Source organism: Lepeophtheirus salmonis, unplaced genomic scaffold (genome assembly GCF_016086655.4).
Source record: "Lepeophtheirus salmonis unplaced genomic scaffold, UVic_Lsal_1.4 unplaced_contig_2647_pilon, whole genome shotgun sequence".
Taxonomy (NCBI): domain Eukaryota; kingdom Metazoa; phylum Arthropoda; class Copepoda; order Siphonostomatoida; family Caligidae; genus Lepeophtheirus; species Lepeophtheirus salmonis.
Window position 1 is genome coordinate 26,749 of NW_027293445.1, and position 12,672 is coordinate 39,420.

At 28.9% G+C, this 12,672-nt stretch overlaps 1 long non-coding RNA gene across 1 annotated transcript; it reads right to left on the reverse strand.

Moving 5' to 3' along the window:
- Positions 1-10,224: 10,224 nt before the first annotated feature.
- LOC121131197 (uncharacterized) lies at positions 10,225-12,394 on the reverse strand. Its single transcript, XR_005868973.2, has 3 exons — positions 12,216-12,394; positions 12,055-12,144; positions 10,225-11,927 (listed from the first exon to the last, which is right to left on the reverse strand). It is a non-coding gene; the product is annotated as an uncharacterized lncRNA (long non-coding RNA).
- Between the last annotated feature and the right edge of the window lie 278 nt (positions 12,395-12,672).

Sequence of the window (12,672 nt, forward strand, 5' to 3'; positions counted from 1 at the left end):
ATAGTTGAGCTTAGGAGAATCTCTTTGAACAGATTGCTCAATTCCCATAAATCCAGGTCCTTCGTAAAAGTTGATTGTATTTGCAAAAAGGTCATCTACACCCGAATACCGAATAGATGAGACTTTGCCGTTGATTTCTCCCAGTGTACTAATCTGAACATTTCGGCCCCATACATAGCTTACCATTTTGTTGTAATTCCCTCTGTTAAAATTAATTTCTTCATACAGTAGCCAGATCCCGTATAAATATGCGGATTTGGCTTTGTTATTGAATCCGATGAGTTGCAAATCCTCTTCATTTCTTGCAACAATTTTTGAAGTCCCTTGTAGATTTGTTTTGGAAAATAGTCTGATGTCCTGGGCTCCAAGAGAAATTCCAACCAGAATAGTTAAGGATAGAAGTACTTTCATGTTATCAATTGATGGTATCGCTGTGTAACTTATTTTTCTCCATGTTTGGACTTATATACATACTATTAGATGATAAATAAATAATTTATCCTCGCTTATCAACTTAGTATTAATTGAAACTAATAAAAAGAGTTGATAAGCAAACCTTCTATGAAGTAACTAGAAGAACGGTAAAGTTCAAAATAATAAAATAGCTAGAGATGGGATTTCTGTAAGACTACAAGGAGAAGGCAAAAACGAGACTTGTGGTCAGGGACGTCGGACCCCTCCCCAAATTAAAATATTTTAAAAAATTACCAGAGAAAGAATAGCATTTCGTGAAAAAATGGCAGTAATTTTTTCAGAATTTTCTTTTCTAAAGAAAGATCACTCGATAAAAATATGCTGCTTTCAAAAGAAAGAAAAAAACAAGCTCCCCTAAAAAAAAAAAAAAAAAAAAAAAAAAAATATATATATATATATATAATATTGATATAATCCTGCAAACGCCCCTAATGGTACAATTTAACTAAGACCATGTTAATATCAGTTATATCAGCTGTCCCTTATATGAATGGGGGGGAAAGGAATTTAGTTAAAATAGCATTTGTGCAGGGAAAACATTATAACTATATTTAACTTCATATATCTTTATTTCATTATGCAATTTATACCAAAGGTAGGCGTAATTTTTTTTATAGAGAAAGATGTTAGCACACAACTACTTATTAAATATTGAAACAAAGAAGAAAGAACACACATTTCAACCGTTTTTCATTTTCTAATTGCTATACTTAGTTTTACTTTACAAACATTTCCTTTTTAAATATAACATAATCTTCGCTATAAGGTATTTTCTTATAAAAAGCACGTCGAAAATTTACTACCTGAAAAAAATAACTCCCTAAAAGAAAACATGTTCAAGAGCGAACTTATCAAAACAGCAAAAAGAAAAATACATAGTATATTGCTTATTTCCAAATTGTATTTGTGAATAAAGTATGGTCTTGTCTTGGTTTTTTTAAAATTGCGTATTATGTTTATTTCTTTTCTTTATTTTGACAAATAATAAATTCAATCATCTACATGCAAAAATAATCAAATGCTTTTTCGTAGCATTGGCTGTCTCTAATAGTCTGGTATATCTGTAGAACCAACTATTCCAACTTACCTTCAACTTCTCGCTTGGTTATCAATAGAGGCTTCTCAAAAAAAATATTCTAGAAAAGGTAACAATATAAGAAAGGTGTTTATAAAAAATTTATCGTAGGAATGAATTGAATATCTTATGAAGAATGTCGTTCCATTGATTTCCTGCAACGGAAAAAACCACTTTTTTTTTATCTATAAAAAATGAAACGAACTTCCCCAACGAAAAATTAATAAATATACCTTTTCCTCAACATATCGATTTGTTACCTACATTGCCTTTTTCTCCTACATCCGTCACTTTATCCAAAGATTCTTCAGCATCTAATTATTTGGGAGAATATATTCCATCAACATTATTGGCTAATTTATTACCAGGTATCACTCAACATTAAGTTAATTAATTTTTTAAACTTTTAATCCATCCCTTTTCTATTATCAAACTCAGCATGCTATTTTGATTGTACAAGTAACTTATCAAACCTATTTTGACCTCTCATGAGTGTGCAACTTTTGTGTTTAAATAATGTTACATGAACATGTGTTTAAATGACCTGTAAAAAGAAAAAAAATGTGTTCTTCATGCGAAGGGTGTGATTTTGCACAGTAAATATTTGAAGAAGGAGATGGAGATAAAAAAATGTGGAAATTGTAAGCATTGCAAGAAATAATATTTTAATAAATCCTAAAAAAATGTATATGTTCGTATACAACTCATAACCTTTTAATGTAATTAATGTACATTAGGGGATATCACGGGAGCCCAAAATTGAGCTATCACACATTCTGACCTCTTAAAAGTTGGTAATGGTAAATAGAAATCCGTTTTACAACAAAAAATTCCCGGGTATCCTGCCCCTCCCCTTTGTCCGGAAAGGTTTCTGTATGAAGTAAACAAAAAATCATAACATAAACTTTTTTTTTCTTATTTATAAAAAAGCTTTATGTGCTTTAAAAAATGATTTTGTACGATAAGTATTTTTTTGCTAAAGTTAAATCCTTTACTTCTACAGAAAGACAAAAGTTGCGTGCCTGGATTTAGTCCGAAAATAGACGAAAAAGATAAAGATTAGGTATGAAAAGGAGAAAGTTAGGTGGATAGCATAAATGCTAAATGTTTGTAAAGTAAATTAACTTTGTACATTTGGAACAAAGAAATCAAAATTTTACATTTTTTATAATTACCTCTTTGTATTTTGAAAAATAGACTTACTAACATGTTTCTTTAATGCAACAACTTCAAATCGAACCATCATTCAAGTACTTAATTATAAATGTGATGCAAGTGATTTTTCATAAAGTAGTATTCAACCAGAAACAACAATGGCTACAATAACTTTAACTCTGCATTTCCTTTTTGGTCAGCCCTGTTATCTAAATCCAGAAATTCTCCAATCTATAAAGGATGTCTATAAATCCCTTTTATTTGTTAATCAATACTTAAATCAAACTCGTCTTGGTAAATAGTTTAAAAGAGGCTTATTTAACCACTGATGATTTCAACATTTTCAATGTGATTTCCCTCTCCCTGCTTAGCCTGAGCAACGTCGGGTACCCAATAGGTCATATCTAATATATGATAAAAGGTAACCTAACAATATTTTTTAAAAATAAATAAACATCATCAAATAATTTTTTTAACTAAAATTGATTTTGCTCCTCTGAAAGATCGGATCCTACAAGATGTTTTGTTTTATATTATGACTTGATAGGCATTTTCAGTACAGGGTATTTTCATTTCGGAAAATTTGTTGAGTAAAAAAAACCTGCAGGCTGTGGATATGTTTTGCTGTCATTGTTATTTATTAGGTTATTTCAAACATCGGAAAAGAAATATTTACAAATAAGTTTTTCATCTTTTCAAATTGCATAAAGTATTTGTATAAATTGTTTTTAATAGTTGCAATTTTGTACAATTAACAATTTGTACATTTTCTAACGTCCTATTTAATTAAGACCAAGAAGCAAAATGTTAGTGTTGCTTAAGAAATGAAGAGATCGCTCCCACTTAATTTCCCATTTTGTAAACACACTTTCATTTTTTTAGAATAAAACATGGGACAGTAATAGTGATGTAAATCGTGTGATTATTTTACCTGGTCTGTTTTTTGTTTGTTTCGTTTTTTTGTTTAATTTTTAATTAAATGTTTAAATATAAACTCTTTATACAATAATAACTTTAGAATCGAGTGCTCTCAAGTACAAGTATTTTTGTATTTCTGAGAGTAAAAACTTAGTTATAGTTGGCAACACGGATTTTGTCCTAATATTTTGTGTACCTCAAATCTAATTTATTTCTGGATTATTATCACCAGTCGTCGTAACTGTAACCTTGACTGTTTTTATTTTGTTACAGTGGCCTAGTCCCTGCCTTACGAAGAAGATACAGAGTGTAGTTATAAATTCTAAGGTTTTTGACCCTTGTGACGTTACTTCATCTGTTGAGCAAGGTATTGGTGTACATGGACCCACGCTTTTATACATTTACTTTAACGACTTAGTGGATAATTTTTCAGAAGACGCATTTTTATACGCAGATGACACGAAGATTATCTGTTCTGATTTAAACTCTCTCAGTTATGTCTATATCAAATTTATTAACTGGAGTATTTCTCTAAGAATGCACAAAAATGACAATAAATTTGTCCTGTTTCCTTTCTCCAAAAAAGAGTTATTCCACCCAAGTCTCAAGATGGTAGATGATTACTTAGACAAAGGAATCTACATTTCTGGTGATCTAAGGTTTAAGAAGCAACTACTTGATTAGGAAGACCAACCAAAACTTGGGAATTATCAAAAGAAACTTTAAAACTGGTGACTCTTCTGTGATGGTAAAACTTTATAAACTTTAAGTCATTCCGTTTTTCACGTACGGATCTGAAATCTTGAATCCTTCAATTAACTCAGAAAAGGTGCAAGCCAAGTAGTTATTGAAAATTTTTTCTTCATTACAAGAACTATAAATGCAAAATCAAAAGACGTGGTCTCAACACTTTGTCTCATAGACGTGGTATTAAAGATATAATTACACTCCATTAAGTTTTAAACAAAAAAGATAAACCTAACTCTGTCACCCTGAATAATAAATAGAGCCCATATATGCCACGAAAAAGACTCTCCATTATCCACTCACAATATAATCTATCTACCAAAACAATAATTGACATCTGTAAGCATAGTTTCTAATACAGATCTACAAGTCTTTGTAAAACAATACCTTTTGTCTTTGTCAGGGAAGTGAGGCTGACCTCTTGCAATTTTAAGTCAATTATTTTTTGTGTGACAAGTTTATATCTATATATATTATTTATATTTTTAGTCTACTTTATTGTGTTGATTTTTTTTGTTTCTTTGCACCGTCATGTTATTTTAAAATTTTTAAATTATTTACTCTAATTACGAATAATAATTTATATATATTTTATAAACACAAAATTTAAATCGACATTTGTAGGATTAATTTACCACCGTTGGTCGAAATAAATAAATAAATATATTGTGTTTCAAAAAAGGGTTCTAGATAATTTTGCTGCATGACATATTTGCCGCCTTTACCGGATTTTCTTATTATTTTTTCATTGTCCTGCTCAGTTTAATTACATTTTTCGAATGAAAGAAAAAAAAGGAAAATTGTGAAAATTATAAAATAAAGAAGAAAGAGTTACTGATTCTCCTTTTTTAAGGACTAAGGAATCACGTATCTGGAAGGATGAGTAAATTTCGAAAGGACTTATTGATTAGATAAATTAATGAGGCATAGTCGTCATCTTAGTTAAGGTTTAAAGAAATAGAAGGAACTTCAAATATATCACTGAAATTTAAAAAAAATCCCTACTCCTAGTAAATCGATCTCATCTATGTTTGGATCAAAAGGATGGAGTTTGCTCAACTTCCTATGAAGCTGATAAAATATTACATTAAGGGTAACAGTAATTTATCTTTATAACAAATATGTAATTTTTAAAACTCTGTTAGTGAACTAGACATTATTTTCCCCAAATTTACATAAATGATTCTTATTGCTTTTAATATAGTCATTATGGAAATGACTATTTTAAATCTCATTATATACAAAATTTAGTGGATTGAGCAGTAATTTCTCGTTAAGGATTTTTTCGTATTTTAATAATTTTTCATCGAGGTTTAGTGAACTTAATAAGCTGTTTTGCTTAGAAGTTGTTTCTTTGATAATCCTTTTGAAACTTGGATTCCTCTACCGTATATGTAAGTACTAAAGTACTCAACGGTTCCAACATAAATGTAATGTTGTAGCTAGTATTTTTAGTAATACATCCAACCGCATCTAAGCTGATAGGTAGTAATTTGATTTCCAAAAATTGAATAAAGTTTGAAAAACAAAAAGGTAGTGCATCCAAATGATGTAGTCCGGCAAGTTACATTCTGGGAACTGGTATCAACATCATTTATGTTTGAGGTATTCAAGGAGACTCTTACAATAGTACAAACATTATTATTGCTGATTTTGAGGTCAAAATGTCCTGCTTTAAAAATTGAAATCTTTAAATAAGTAGTGTTCAATTCGGAGTTAGAAAATTGGAAAATAGTTATAGCACCACAAGTAACAGAAGCAAGAACGACTCTGAAGATTAATATTCGTGTCAAGTTAGCTATTACGAATATACATGAATACAATGGTCACAAATTTCTAAAGTATCACGCCTTTGGAACAGTTCAAAAATTGGAACTATGAAGTATAGGAATTTGGTAATACTTCAATAACAATTCACTTTTTATGTTGGATCCAAACAACAACTACGACGATGCTTACAAGTTACGTACGGAATACATTGAAGAATCACAACTCAAACTAAACTGATGTGCTTGAATTTGAAGTAAATACCGGTGAAAATCGTAAAGTCAAAGCCAAAGGAAGACCAATGAACCCAGCAATGGGAAAGGTATTCAAAAAGCAATTGTCAATATGAAAAGCACAATAAATTTAAATAACGTCACGAAATCTGTTTGATACCCTATAGCTCACTCACTTGAACTGCTTACTTTACTCACCTTTATTGCAATCGATAAGTTTTATTTAAAAACGTACAGAATAAATTAAAATTATTCAATGTTGACATGATTGTTGTCTCACTTTTCTTTTCTTTCTTTCCACTGCAATGACTAGGGGGAAACTTGCTATTTAGTGACGTCAGAGCGTTGTAGGAGCGTCGTAAACGCCAGAAAAGCAAATATGATACGAGTCAACATAAAAGCAGTCTAGAAATAAATATTAATAAATTTATTAAAGGACTTTTACGGAAGACACAAGGCGGCTTGCCAAATTAGCCAAGGCTAATTTGCTTGGTTTGCTATGTTGATAATTTATTTAAATAATTGTTTTAATGATATGGAAAGAAGAGATGGTTTAATAATATATGATTAAATAAATACCAGTCACAATGTATTTTGTGAGCCTAGTATTCTGTGTTTATTAATTGAGGCTTTACTTTTTCCAATTAAATTTATAAATAAATAGGTATTCTGTGGTACAATAAAATTTATATTGCCTACGTTTACACCACTCCTTTGTATAAATTTCAAATATTAGTTGGTAATAAAAATGGTTAATGCTATAATTCAAATTACACATTATGAGACGTCGAATGACAACTTTTACAATATGCTTATGCAAGATTTATGAGTAACTTATTTCTAATCTATTACTTAGATTGAGTGTTCGTAAATTTTATAAAGGTTTTAAAAGGTTATAAATAAAGGTATGAAGTACTTTTTAATTATTTAAACTTAAAAGTTAACTTTTTTACTTCACTAATTTCAGACCTGCTATATAGTCTATATACAAACACAATTCCTTAACATCTCTAAAGTCTAAATTATTATGTTACTTAGAGCGTAGCCACTAATTCATTACTTATCCTTGTGAATAGTCAATGTCATCATGTTGTAACTTTGAATTGAGAGGTTGTTTTTATTTTTGTTCCTCGGTTACGATTGCATAAATTATTTTCAGAAACTTATGGATGAATTAGCAATAGATAGATTTTGATCCATTTAATTTGTTGTTCATCTCGTTAAATATCTTATATTCCAAATACTTTCTTTAACCCTGGCACAATTATTTACAATATATAACTTATAACTACCTTTATAGCTATAAATTAAATCTATATTTATAGTATTTACACTCAAATAACATAATAGTACTTATATAGGCTATAAAGTATATTATCATAAAATTGTGTATTGGAGTCGGAATCGGGGACATTCAAAATACTGGAGTGGGAGTCCAGTATTTTTAAATACGACTCACAGCCCTGCTATTTAACCCTTTACCACCAATTGCACAAAATTGGCTTCATAGCTTAAAATATTTTATTTTTCCTAAATTGAATTTAATTATTAATCCTGGTGGAGATTGTCTGAATTTATTTAGACTTTTGTTATATATTATAAAAACATTTTGAACTTATACGAGTAAATTATGCAATGTACTCATTTCCCTTAATATTGCATGTTATATAAAAATATGCATTTTTTTTTCCTCAGGATAAACTTGTCTTGATATAAACTTTCCTTGCGATGAACTTGATTTGGGATGAACTAGCCTTGTGGTGAAAAAGGGATTTGAACTTTCCTGTAACCAATTTGAATATCCAATATGCGTATTGAAGGCACATCTCGAAAGAATAAATTGTAGTTGGAACAGATTTGTTAAAGTATGATTCTCCTCACATTCTGCTTTGGCATTGCCTGAAGCATAAAGATCATGTTCAAAAATATTTAAAAATACTTTAATAAATAATTATTGAGATGAAGTTATTTGATTGAAAATTGGGTGGTTATCTTTTAATTTTGAAAAAGTTTGAAAAACATAACAAATTAGAAATACAAGATCTGATGGACGGGTAAGTCCACCTCTATCAATTTGATCGGCCCAACTGTTTTTTTCCTCATCAGAGGTAAAAGAGAACAAATCAACATGACATTCTCGTTTTTTATATGAGAACATATTTTGGCATGATTTGCAAAAAACTATTTTACATAATGAGTGACTTACATATCCTAAACAAAAATAAATAGCTGCTTCTTTTGAGTTATTAAGACATTGTGAGAAGTTAATACTTTTTAATTGGGAAACAATGTTTAAGGAAATTGCTTCTATGTTCGCGTCCATTTTGTTAACATCAAGGAAAAAAATATTTTTTATACCTTTTAGAAGAATATCTATTTTAATAACATTCTTTATTGTTATGCACTTTTCTGCATCTAAGTACTGTCCCAAAAGGGTGCCAAGTTTAAGATCACCTGCACAACTTGGGTTGTATTTTTAGATATTACAAGAGGTCCTTGATGCTCAAGTAAGCTGCGGTGGTGAAATTTAACCTGCCTTGGGACCAGTACTTCACTTGCACAACCTTTGGTCCTGGGTGTATTCTTGGATATTACAAGAAAATTTAGGTAGGTAAGAGGATAGATTGGGATGTACTTATGTAAATTCTTCCTATATTGGTTATTATACACCAATATTGTAGACAAAACTTTGAACTCTCAAGATGAAATTGATCTATTACAAAATATTATTTGTGTTAAAATTATATTTTATACAACCTTATATAATATTACTTGTATTCTCGTTCAAGAATGGATGTTTTAATGAAAACATATTCTCTTTAAAGATTTGATAATTGCATCTTATTATTTTTTTAATGTAATGTAATGATAAGTAAAAAAATATATTCTGGAGCTATTACATATTTATGTTCTTCAGAATAGTTCACAAAATGTAAATGGAAGTAAATCAATTTTTGGTTTTAAATAGTCTACATTAATCAAAAATAAAAAAACAACCAAACAATTGGAGATTGAAAATACATGATTTTTCTCTCGCTATACTTCTATGACATAACCAAAATTCCTTAACTATATATTAAAATTACATTGATAATTGATACATTAATAGGTTTTCATCTACTTTATAATATAATTGGAGTAATGGCAGATTTGATTGAACATTATCTTAAAATAGATTGTTAAGCAAGTTTGAGGAATTGTATGTTAGTCCATTATATCTTACAGTATTTAACCTATCTCTCATATTTCAAAAAAATCATATAAAATTTAAAACTTATTTAAATTTAAAATTTTTGTTTTGTATAATTTTATAATATATAACAAAAGTCTAAATAAATTTAGTTATGTTTTTAGAGTTTACTTAAAAACATTAACCAAATATCTACTTTGATTTTGGGTTGTATCAATCATTTTTTTTACTCAAAATCATTTTTTAAGATTTTAAACATTATACCTAAATAGAAGGATTGCTTAAAATACTCACATATATTTTAGCCATGAAATCCCCAAGTAAAAAGTTTTTGTGGTTCCAAAATGTATGTGATCATGTTATTTTTCATTTCGAATAACAAAACCTCTTCATTTTGAAGGGGGAAGTTGTTGAAATATGAAAGTTATAATATTCTAAGTTCTTAGAAATAAATAGTCCATACACGTATTACGTGTTCACTCATGATAGATAGGATTTTGTTGTGAGTTTTCAATTTTTCTGCTTATTTTCCCCAATAAATGCTTATAACTTTTGGTTGATTGAATTCTAATGAGCTTTTTGTTAAGCTGTGAAAGATTCCCATTAATTATTGCACAGTTCGGATGAATTGAGTAAACATCCAAATGAATTTGAGTTATAAAAAAAAAAAACAATTATAAATTCATGAATAATAGTATTAAATAGCCTGTCTATATTTTATACCATAATTCGTTTTTTGGAGAAGTTAAGTATATGTATTTAGAAATAATTTATTTGTACAGAAAAGAAAAAATTAAAAAATAACTATCGAAAAAAAAAAAAACTACATTAATTCTATTTAAAAAAAAAAAAAAAAAATATTTTACTATCATACTGTACCAAACCACATACCGCGTGCAAGGTCTACCGTATTTCGTATTAGTATACTGTCCTAGCCCTAATAAAGATGTATATATATTTACCTATATACACTTAGACGTGTACACTCACAATTTATCTTCTTTTTGATTTTGAATAAATTTAGAAAACGACCTTATTCGTATAGTTATGTTTTGAGATGCCAGTCACTTTTTGAAATATGATCTAGTCTCCTGGACCTCCAAAAAACAACTTTTGTGTTTTCTGTACAGAATCAAATTGACCCCCCAGAAAATCGCCAATGTTTCAGGCCTCATTTACAGTTGGGAATAAAAACACACAAAACTCAACCTTATATATATATAAATAAGTAAGCTTTTTGTTATTTGTTTTTACGTTGTTTTTACCAGTGATTTAAGACTTAAACATTGATGTAACATCCAAGAGAAGACAAAATTTTTATATACTCAGAAATGCTATAGGAAATGCTACAATGAAGCTTAGAAGTATTAAATTTGAAAGGGGTTTTCAGCAGTGGAGTTGTGCCTCACAAAATTGAAATCCAATTCATCTAAAAATTATCTGAACGGCTTTATATTTACTGAAGTGAAAATACCAATACAATAAATAATAACATTATTTTTTTAATAACAATGATATCAATTTAGTCAGTACTAAATTATATTTCCAGAAAATATTATTTTCATTAATAATAAATCTATTGTATCAAATTAATTACTCATTTTCATACTATGCACTCAGTTTTTAGTTTAAATTTAGTTCTAATATAAAGTGTATTTTGACTTCCTTGGGGAAAAAAATAGAAAATACTTTTAAAATCTCATTCTGAATTTTAAAATATATGTTTGATTTTTTAAGAGACTATAGAATTTTGAGAGGGCAAAGTCACACAAAACGTTAAAATTGCATAATTAACTTTCGAACAAATTGAAATACATCACTGAAATTTTTGTCGTTATGTAAGTATAATAAAGTCACATTATATACAGCATAAGATCAAAAAATGCTTAACATTGCAAAACCTTTAACAACAAATTAACCATTTAAATGGATGTTAATTTTTAGGAAAAATTATTTTAGGGGAGGTTTGCACTCTATGGAGTGCCCTTTCTGGTTCCCCTTATTTTCACTTTAAACGAATGCTAATTAATGACGATAGTTAATACGAAGAAGTTCGTCGAGTACATTTTAAAATGTTTTTCAATATCATAGAACTAGAATAATTGATAGAAATCAACAGAAAATTTGGAATATCTTTGTCAAAACAAAGAAAAAGGTACTAATGGATGTAATTAGATCGATCAGAATCTTCCTTATTGTCGGTATCGTTTATCTTGAGTCTTCAGATCGATTTTTGGTAAGGAACGGGCTAAGAGGCAAATTAAAACTGAGAAATCATATTCCACAAAATTCACGAACAACGATATGATCCATAGTAAGTACAATAAGGCATAGTTCTACTTCTCCCGTTGCTCCACCAAAAACCCACCTAATAACATACAATATTTGTGTATGAGGTCATTAAAAAAAGTTAATTAGAAAATAAATTTAATTTTAAAAATAAATGAATTCATTTGACAGATGTTTGTAAAAAGGTAAATCTTATTATCACTTACCTCAACCAAATAAATACAGACAAAATCAAAAGAATTTTTTCACACATAGCCTGAAGAACAATTTCAAATAGGACATTCCTAATCCATCTTCTATCTAAAAAAAAAAAACATATATAAACTTATAATAAATCAGTAAGAAGCATTTTACATCATTGTATCACCTAAGTTTTCACCACAACTGCATCATCACACTCACTATTCCAAGTAAAAAGGGATCTTTCATCCAAATACATAAGACTACACTTGGAAATAAGGTTCTCAAAATTGAAATTACACTAAATTATAACTTTTATTATATAGGGTGATGACTCCCAATATCTTATACAAATTTCACACAGAGCCGAAAAATTAACAAAAAAACAATACACACCAAGACCGAAACATCCGGCTTCTGTGATGAAGTTGGGGGTTGTGGCATCAACTGGAGAAAAAATGCCCCCAATTTGGTTTCCTGTTGGATTACCCCGATGTAGTATGCCTCGTGGATACCAGAATAAGAAGATATTGCGAATTGATTTTTGTGTCGAAATATTTAAAGGACATCAGAAGAGTTGATCTCTTGGATGCAATAAAAGCAGTCTATGGAGGGAGAATAAAATAAAATAATGTACAGTGGCC